Consider the following 8034-nt stretch of genomic DNA (forward strand, 5'->3'; position numbering starts at 1 on the left):
GCCGGTGCATGCGATACAGCCTCGCTATGCATTAGAAGCTTCCAGGTACCTGCTGCCAGGGAGGAACAGAGGAGGCACAACCGGTACAGGAAAGAGGTATGAGCTCCCCAAACCCCTTCCACAACTTCTGAATTAGATGCCGTGGACATATGTATTACTTATCCAAAGAATTAAGGTTTCAATCAATAAAGGCTCTGCAAAGCCCTTCTTAAATTAAGGCGGGGGGCGGTGACTCATGCCTGTAATCCCGGCACTTTGGGAGACCGAGGCAGGTGGATCACCTGAGGTCAGGAGTTCGAGACCAGCCTGACCAATATGGCAAAACCCCATCTCTACTAAAAACACAAAAATTAGCCGGGTGTGATGGTGCGCGTCTGTAATCCCAGCTACTCAGGAGGCTGGGACACGAGAATCTCTGGAACCCAGGAGGCAGAGGTTGCAGTGATATGGTGCCACTGCACTCCAGCAGCCTGGGCAACAGAGTGAGACTCCCAGAAAGAAAGAAAGAAAGAGAGAAAGAGAGAAAGAAAGAGAGAGAGGAAGAGAGAAAGAGAAAGAGAGAAAGAAAAGAGGCCTAGCAGTAAAGAAACAGATTTAACTTTATATATCCTGGTGTCCTTTTCCAAACTTAATTAACCACAGCCTCTTTTTGGTTTGGATTTGTTGTACATGTGTTTCTGCTTTGGGTGTCACCCGTTCACATGCAGAAGAAATGCTTTGGGAGAACTGAATTCTAGTGCAAATTCCTCAATTAATAGAGGAGGAAGCAGAGCTCAGAGAGGGCAAGGAACTTGCCCAAATTCACACAGCGAAGCCACAGTGGGAATAGGCCGGAGCCCAGCCCCTGGCCTCTCTCCTCTCCAAGCCCTGAGTCCAGGCACGCACCAGGCCTCCCTTTCAATACATCCTTTCCCTCTCTGTGGCCTTGGTTGCCCTCCCACGCAGAGTGGCAGCTCCTCCCACCAGCAGCCCTGCTCCTTGTGAGTATTTTTAACTTGGCCAGCAGAGTGGGATGGACGCCTTGGAAAATGAGGCTATGGTTAATTATTTTTTCATCAAGAAGCCTAAGCAGGGCCCAAAGATAAGGCACAGAAGCCAAGCGGTCTCTGCAGATAAGTGGACAGAGAAGTGAGGGCACACTGGGTCCGAACAGGCAGGTAGCTGGGTACCCTGAGCTCCCCTGGTGCCCGGCATTCCAGGGGGAACGACAGTGTTCCTGTGGGCACCGCACTCCCACATTCACATGTACAATCATACAGGCATGCACACACACCATCACATATACATGCACACATACACACTCGCCCACTGCGGGCATCAAGCCAGGCAGGAGGCAGACAGGGGCGTCCCCACTTCCCCACAAACATCTGAGCCTCCTCATCTTTCCCTGGGTGTCCATAGCACCGAGTGTGCTAACGTGTGATTAGGTACCATGTCCATTATTGTCCTCTTGTGGGTTCTGCTACATTCATCTGCTCTCTATAGCTATGCCAGGAAGGCGGGCAGGGACTACAGCAGGAACACAGAGAATCTAGACTTTGTATCAGGGGCCCTGGGTTCTATCATGGGCTCACCACTATGAGTATTATTCTTCTTTGAGTCTCCATTTCCCTGTCTGCAAAAGGCAGGCGGTGAGTAGTCCCAGCCACACCTACAAAGGCAGACAGTCCGGGAGCAGTGAGTGCCCTGGAGACCAACATTCAGCCTTAGCTGCATGTACTCGGACAAATTCCTCCCCCTCTCAACTTCTACATCTGAAAAATGGACAATAGTCTCCCATGTGCAGGGACTGCCTCTGAGTTGCAGTCGCTCCGTATGTGAAATGGGTACAGGAATATCAGTCCTCTTCCCAACTCATCAAAAGGCATACCTCCATGTTTCAAACAGGTCCGCGTCCTACCACCTGTAGCCCCATTGGTGCAAGCCACACACACCCCCACAAACTCCCACCCACAGGGTTCTGGGCTATGGTATGTTCTCCACTCTACAGCCTTAATGATGTTTGTTTGGTTTGGGAGGTTTTTCTGAGACAAAGTCTGGCTCTGTCACCCAGCCTAGAGTACAGTGGCCCAATCATAGCTCACTGCAGCCTTGAACTCCTGGGCTCAAGCAATCCTTCTACCTCAGGCTCCCATATAGCTGGGACTACACATATGCATCACCATGCCTGGCTACCTTTTTATACTCTTGGTAGAGAGGGGTTTTGCCACGTTGCCTAAGCTGGAAAGAATGATGGTTTTAAAAACAGAACAGGCTTTCATCTGGCTTAAAACCTCTTAATGGTTTCCACCAAACTGGAATAAAATGCAAACTGCCCCCAGACCCTGCTGGCTCCCCTGCCTCCCACTTCCCACTGCCCCACTCACTCACCAGCCTCATTCTGTTCCTGGAACCTGTCAGCTTTTTCCGCGTCGAGGCCCTTGTCCAGCCTGTTGCCTCTGCTGGGACTGCTTGTCCCTCCACTCTTGGTATGGAGGGTTCCTTCTAGCTTTTCAGGTCTCAGATCAAATTTCCCCTCCCTTGATTCAGGAGCCCCCCCTACCCCCGGCAGGGAATTCCATATACCCCATCCAAGCCATTCTGTGCTACTTGGGGGCCAAAGGACAGCTCCCCCTTCTCCCTCTAAAGGTTTGCCGGAAATGCGCTGACAATAGGCAGATAGGTAGAAGGAAAAAAGCATAAAAAATGTATTTAACATGCATAGCACAGGGGAGTCATAGGAGAATGATTACTCAATAATCCACTGAGGTCCAGACGTTTATATCTGCTTCTTCACTGGGGAAGGTGAGACGGGCTTTTGGAGTGAATGACTGTTAGGAGGCATTAATTGGCCTGGGAAAATTATCTTACAGATGATTTTCTTTGGAAATTGAATGGGACCAAAGAAGAAACACTCGTTTGGGACAAAGTTTGTCTGGACTCTAGACGTGATGTTTAATTTTCTCTTCCTCTGTGTTGTGAATTTTAATCTCCCGTTAATGAGATTTCAGGGAAGGGACCGAAAGCAATCGTGCTCCTCTTTGGGGGTCCAGTTTCTAGTAGATAAGGGAACTTCAGAGAACAGCCTCCTCCTGTGCTTTGAGAGACACAGAGGATTGACAGACAGGATGGAGGAAAGGTGAGCAGAGAGACCTTGAGGCTGCATCTTTATTCGGCCTGTCAAAGTGCCATATTTGGCAGGTATCACTTTCTGAACCCCGACAGCCATTTCCTCTCTATCTGACATTTTCTTGGTGCTTGCTTTGCTGCACCAGGAAAATGTCAGCAACCTGTGTGTTGCCTACTTCCATCCCAAGAACAGAGCCGTCCTTGGCTAGCAGGAGTGAACTGGAATGTTCCAAGAGTGGTGAGGATGAGGAGTGCAACAGGGGAGGAGAGGAGGTTGAAGGAGGATTGGAAGGGGAGCAGACAGAGCAAAGGCCTTGAAGGTCAATATGAGGACTTTGGCCTTCACTTTTCTCGGTAGCAATACCCTGCTATCATTGTCTTCCCCAAATCAGCCACAGAGTCCACAGAAGCAGGGATCCACCTTTTTGTTCATTCTTTCAAGGATGCCCCTGACCCTAGCAGCCCTTCCATTCCCCTTTGTCGGTCTCTGATTGCATCCAGAAATGTGGGTCTTCAGTTATCTAGTCCGTAAGTCAGGGTGCCTAGTGAACCTGTGCTCCCTGACCCAGCCCCCAACCCCATCTTGCCTCCTCTGGCCATCTCTTCACTAGGATCAGGACCTGGGCCGCATGGATCCCAGCACAGGACCTGGCACTCAGGTGTTCAGCAGGGGATGAGTGAGTGGGCCGAAGAGTGGGGTGAATTCCTGTGATGAGCTGCACTACACCACAGCCAGAACGCCCATGGTTCAAATTCCAGGACAATGTGTGCCTGTGATCATGGACAAGGTCCTAAACCTTTCTCTACCCCTCATCTGAGGGGCTCTGGCACAGCCTGAGCACAAGACCAATGCTAAATGCCCATCCTCAGTTGAATTCGTCTGGAGATGTCGCTTCTCCTCCCCATTGCCAGTGTCCCCCTGGGGCACCTTTACATAGCAGCCTTCCCTAGGTCACATTCCTTTTTTTTTTTTTTTTTTTTTTTTGGAGACAGAGTCTTGCCCTATCACCCAGGCTGGAGTGCAGTGGCTCGATCTCAGCTCACTGCAACCTCTGATCCCTGGGTTCAAGCAATTCTCCTGCCTCAGCCACCCTAGTAGCTGGAATTACAGGCGCCTGCCACCACGCCCACCCAATTTTTGTACTTTTAGTAGAGACGGGATTCCGCCATATTGGCCAGGCTGGTTTCGAACTCCTGACCTTGTGATCTGCCCACCTCGGCCTCCCAGAGTGCTGGGATTATAAGCGTGAGCCACCATGCCCGGCTCCCTAGGTCCTATTCTATGAGACTGGGGAGAGAAGGGGCTAGGGAGGTTATTGTGCCCAATCACAAGAGTCTAGGCTGAAAGGGTACTTAAGACCTTTATTTTATTGCCAGGCAGACCTGTAATCCCAGCATTTTGGGAGGCCAAGGTGGGCAGATCACTTAAAGTCAGGAGTTCGAGACCAGCCTGGCCAACATGGTGAAACCCCATCTCCACCAAAAATACAAAAATCAGCCAGGTGTGGTGGCGGGCACCTGTAATCCCAGATACTCGGGAGGCTGAGGCAGGAGAATCACTTGAACCCAGGAGCCAAAGGTTGCAGTGAGCCAAGATGGTGCCACTGCATTCCAGCCTGGGCAACAGAGCGAGACTCTGTCTCAAAAAAAAAAAAAAAAACACAACACTATTATTTTATAATTTGATAGATATTGGGGAAACTGAGGTTGCAGTGGCCCAAGTGAGCCCTGGGTTCCCCAAGGCAGAGACAGCCGAGCACAAGGAAGTGAGATAGGAACAGCTGAAGGGATGGTGTTGGCCCTCCAGTATCAGGTGACTGCATCTGCCTGAGAACCAGGGACTCCTGCAGGGGCCAGAGGAAGGGTGGCCCTGTCCCCACCTTCCCTTTCTCCCATGGCCACCTCCAGCAGCCTTGAGAGCATGGAGTAGAAATGCTGACCCACCCTCACCCCAATGCAGACCAATTACGGAGACGTGTGCCTACTGCCTGACATTGGGCTAAGCAAGGAGCTGGGCTAGGCTGGGGATATCCAGGCATGGGGCAGGAAGCTGTGCCAGGAGGTGAGAGATGGGACTGGGGCAGGCTGGGAAAAGACGGAAAAAAGTGAAGCTGGGCTCCCCAGGCCTGGCTCCCCTCGCTGAGGCTGTGCCATCCAGCCCGGTCCCTGCCCCTCTCTGTGTCTCAGTTTGCCCCTCTGCACCACAAGGTGGTTGGAGGGAGATGCTCACCCTAGCAAGCCCCTGCACTTGAGGGGCGCTCCCAGGGGGCCACAGGACACAGCCAAGGGCGGCCATGGGGGCTCAAGGCACCCACCAGCATCTCCATGGAGGAACACTGCCTGGGGCCCTGAATTCCAGAGAAGAGCCTGTGGAATCACTGAGGCTGACTCAGAGGAAAGGGCGGGCCAGGGGAGCCGCGGCTCTGAGTCACCGGGGCTGCGCAGGCTGGCCTGCCTTCCTCTGCCGCCCACCCAACCACAGAGCCCCAACCACGGAATCATCCTGACCTGGATTCAAATCCCAGATCAGCGAGGTTGTCAGGTCATGACCCTTGACGGGACTGATGTGTAGAGACAGTCATGGATGTGTCTGATTAAAGGAATGACTTTATGTAAAGTGCTTGGCACAAAGATGTCACTCAGTGACAAACACTTTGCTCAGTAGCAAACAGTTTTGAGCACTTCTATGCATCCAACACATGATGTATAAGCATTTTCCAGGGTTAGCTCCTTAAATCCTCCTAATAAACTCACGAGGTAAGTCCTCCTATTCTCCCCACTTTTCAGAAGGTGGAACAGGTTTGGTGAGGTCCTACGGTGGGCACGTGTGGACCTGAAAGGGAGTTATCACGGAAGTTAAGGGTGGGGTGAGGGGCTGCCCTCGCCCCACCCCTCACCCTGCAGCCCAAATTGTGACCTTCCCCCACCTGCCAGCACAGTCCCCTGCCCAGACTCTGTGCCCAGCCCTGTTTGGTGCCCTGAGGACTCAAATGAATGGACCAACCCAAGCACTGCTCTGAGGAAACAGGTTCATACCCAACCACTTTAAGTTGCTGACAGCGATGAGAGGAGGAAATCCTCGACTCCCCAGGGGCCTCAAAAACTAAAGCAGAAGAAGAGGCAAAAGAGGAAAGGTGCTCCAGGCAGAAGGAAAGGTCAGTGCGAAGGCCCAGAGCCCAGAAGTCTCATGCCAGGCTCCTACAGGGATTCTCGTCCTTCGCTTGCTTTAACTTGCACCGTTTCGGTCCTGTTTGTCCTTGTTCCCATGACTCAGGCGCCCCCCGCACAGGAGAGGAGGAGCTGGTGAGTGGGCCGTCCCTGCCTGGAAGGCTAGTGAATAATTATCCCACTGGGGTTCACACTAGGACTGAGCCAGGTGCCGAACTCATTCCATCTCACGCTACCCCAGGGGGCGGGGCCTGTGACTACCCCAGGTCCAAGCAAGGAGGCCCAGGCTCAGGTAAGGCCGTGGGCAAAGCACCCTGGTCGCACCCAGGCACCTACGTCAGCTTCAACACACACTTGGGAGAACGAGCAGCCTCTGTGGCTGTGGAAACCCAGGCTGAAATCCCTACTCTGCCCTTCTTTTGTTACTGGACTTTGGGGAGTGGACACCTCCTTTCTTGGCCCCATTTTCCATCCCTGTGCAGTAGGGGCAGCCTGAATGAAAGGGACTGCAGCATGGCCTAGGGTCAGGAGCACGGGCTCTGGAGCTGGACCGCCTGCATTCACACCTTCTCTCTGGGTCTCAGTCTCCTCATCTGTAAAATGGGGAGGATAGGAGCACTGTCAAATGACAACACGTTTAGTTTAAAGATCTAATTGGATTTTAGGGCTGGGTGCAGTGGCTCACACCTATAGTCCCAGCACTTTGGGAGGCTGAGGCGGGTGGATTGCTTGAGGTCAGGAGTTCGAGACCAGCCTGGCCACCATGGTGAAACCCTGTCTCTACTAAAATACAAAAATTAGCTGGGCATAGTGGCAGGTGCCTGTAATCCCAGCTACTAGGGAGGCTGAGACAGGAGAATTGCTTGAATCCAGGAGGTGGAGGCTGCAGTGAGCCGAGAGAGAACCACCACACTCCAGCCTGGGCAACAGAGTGAGGCTCCATCTCAAAAAAAAAAAAATCTAATTGCCTTTTATTTGCAATTCTAGAATCAGGCAACACCTCCCTCTGTGAAATAGAAGGGAGATTCCAATAAGCTGAACAGAGGATGTTAGCATTTTATAGGCAGAGAGGCGCTAAAGAGGGCAGAGACAGAGAACGAAAAACGGGATGGTTGTTTCACAGTTACTTTCCTTGTAAAGGGTAAGAGCAGAGACTCAGGTTGACTGGAAGCTCCTGTTTTCTAGAACAACAGACTCATTTCAAAGTTCAGTTTGAGCATGGAGCTCTTAGCACAAGTGGCTCCTTTCTGATTTGGTCTGGTAGGATGGGCCTAGTACAGGAGGCTAGTTTGAAACAATGGCCTCCCATGCATTTTATTTAATAGCACCTACCAGATAGGGTTGTTCTGAGGACAGAATGAGTTAATACACATAAATTGCTTAGCACAGTGGCCTCTACACAATAAGTGTTCAGCATAGTGTTGGCTGTTGTCATATATGAGTATACTATCTGCTGTGACAACCCTGACCAGCAATCAGGGTGGCAGCAAATTCTGCTCACTCCCCCCAACCCCCACCATCTCATGCCCATCCTGCTCTAAGTCCCACACACCTGGCCCCAAAGACTCCTCTGGACTAGCTCCACCCCTCTGTCTGAAATGCTTTTCCCTCCCCTTTCCTCATGCCCGGTTCCAAAACACCCTTTGTTTCTCTGCTCACAGGTCCTGCCCACCCAGTAGAAAGGAGGTCCTCCAATTATGTTATGTTATGTTATGTTATGTTATGTTATGTTATGTTATGTTATGTTATGTTATGTTA

The sequence above is a fragment of the Piliocolobus tephrosceles genome, chromosome 19 (assembly GCF_002776525.5).
Source record: "Piliocolobus tephrosceles isolate RC106 chromosome 19, ASM277652v3, whole genome shotgun sequence".
In the NCBI taxonomy this organism is placed as follows: domain Eukaryota; kingdom Metazoa; phylum Chordata; class Mammalia; order Primates; family Cercopithecidae; genus Piliocolobus; species Piliocolobus tephrosceles.